This window comes from Tupaia chinensis, unplaced genomic scaffold (genome assembly GCF_000334495.1).
Source record: "Tupaia chinensis unplaced genomic scaffold, TupChi_1.0 Scaffold143650_1, whole genome shotgun sequence".
In the NCBI taxonomy this organism is placed as follows: Eukaryota; Metazoa; Chordata; class Mammalia; order Scandentia; family Tupaiidae; genus Tupaia; species Tupaia belangeri.
Window position 1 is genome coordinate 299,246 of NW_006203499.1, and position 1,828 is coordinate 301,073.

Consider the following 1,828-nt stretch of genomic DNA (forward strand, 5'->3'; position numbering starts at 1 on the left):
GGGAGCGCACGTGTCCTATAGCAAAAAAAGAAAAAAAAACTCTCAAAAAAAAAAAAAGACCCTGTTGGGGATCTCTCTCTCACTTTCTCTTCTCAGAAGAAATAAACATTTTTGGGGCTGGCAGGTGGCTTCGTGGTTAAGGATGCTGGACTCCCACATGGTTCGAGTCCCGGACCTGGCAGCTTGCTCTCTCTCTCTCTCTCTCTCCATCTCTGGTCAAATTGAAATAAATAAATGCATGAATAAATAAAGTTAAATAAAATAATTTTTTAAAAAAAGAAGAAATACACATTTTTTAGAAAAAGTCAGATACACAGAACAGTGGTTATCAGAGATGGGGGTAGGTTAGGAAGTACACGAAGGGATGCAAAATTACAGTTATACAGAATCAATAACTCTTAAGTTCTAAAGTACATCAGGAGGATGGTAGTGGATGCTGTAGTAGGAGATGTAAATTTTCTGATAGTAAATACTTGAAGAATTATGTACTGAATTGTATTCATTATTACTTAATTTGCTATAAGTCATGTGCACTCATCAGAGAGAAACAGGAGGGGAAAGGGAAGTGAGAAAGCAAGCTGCCAGGTCCAGGACTCGAACTGCAGTCATCCATGTGAGAGTTCAGCGCCTTAACCACCACGCCACCTGCTGGCCCCTGAGAGTAAATTTTAGGTGAAAGTAACTATGTAAAATGATGGGTATGTTAAATTGCTTGTCTTTAATAGAAATTTCAGTGTCTATATATGCGTGTGTGTATCAAAACATCATGTTGTGCTCCTTGAATTCATACACAAAAATTTTTTAAAACAAATATTTTGCTATATGCAAAACATTAATTAATGAATTAGTTAAATCTCCCCCCAAAAAAGCAAATCCCAAGCCATTTTTATTGAGGAATAATGCAGGTGGGTCTCCTTGTTTTTTGCTGTGTTTCTGGTTGGAAGTCAGTTCAATAATATGGTTATACAGAGACCAGCAGATGGCATAAAGGTTAGGTCGCTGGACTCCCACATGGCCAACCACAGTTCAAGTCCTGAACCTGGAAGCTTAAAATTCACACCAGGCCCCAAATCCCAAGAGAAGAATAGAGGAGGAGGGATTGCTGACTGTCACAAAATATTCTTACTCAAGATGATTCTAGGTTTGCAGTCCTCCATAGACTGATCATACATCCAGCTGAATGGGTGATCAATAATAGCACCAAGTTGCTTCAGACAGCTTCTGCTTAAGGACGTTAACCCAACCCTATTTTCCCCCCATCTCTGTAGGACCTTCTTCTGCTCTCTCTGTCTGATATAAATGATATCAGAAAATCTACATGTAGTGTATCTCTTTCATTGATAAAAACACCCTACCTAGGGACCAGCAGTTGGCATAATGGCTATGTCGCTGGACTCACATGTAGTCAACCGCAGTGGAGTCCCGGACCCAGTGGCTTAAACACATCAGGCACGTGTGCATGCATGCCCAAGATCCCAAGAGGAGAATGGAGGAGAAGGGATTGCGGCGTGGCCATCCTCCCTGGGGGATGATTTCTAACTTTCTGTTTGTCTGTCTCTCTCTGTCTTTCTGGTGAGCACACATGCCCTATAGCAAAAACTCTCATAAAAAAAAATAAATAAATAAGATCTGGGAACCAGCAGTTAGCATAATGGCTATGTCGCTGGACTCCCACGTAGTCGACCGCAGTTTGCGTCTCGGATCCGGAGGCTTAATCTCACACCGGGCACGTGTGCATGCGTGCCCAAGATCCCAAGAGGAGAATGGAGGAGAAGGGATTGCGGCGTGACCATCCCCCGTGGGGGGTGATTTTTCGCTTTCTGTCTCT

The 1,828-nt window shown here is 42.2% G+C and overlaps 1 pseudogene; it reads right to left on the bottom strand.

The window, feature by feature from the left end:
- LOC102491012 (excitatory amino acid transporter 4-like) overlaps window positions 1-1,828 on the bottom strand; it is a 10,654-nt pseudogene that overhangs the window by 2,680 nt on the left and 6,146 nt on the right.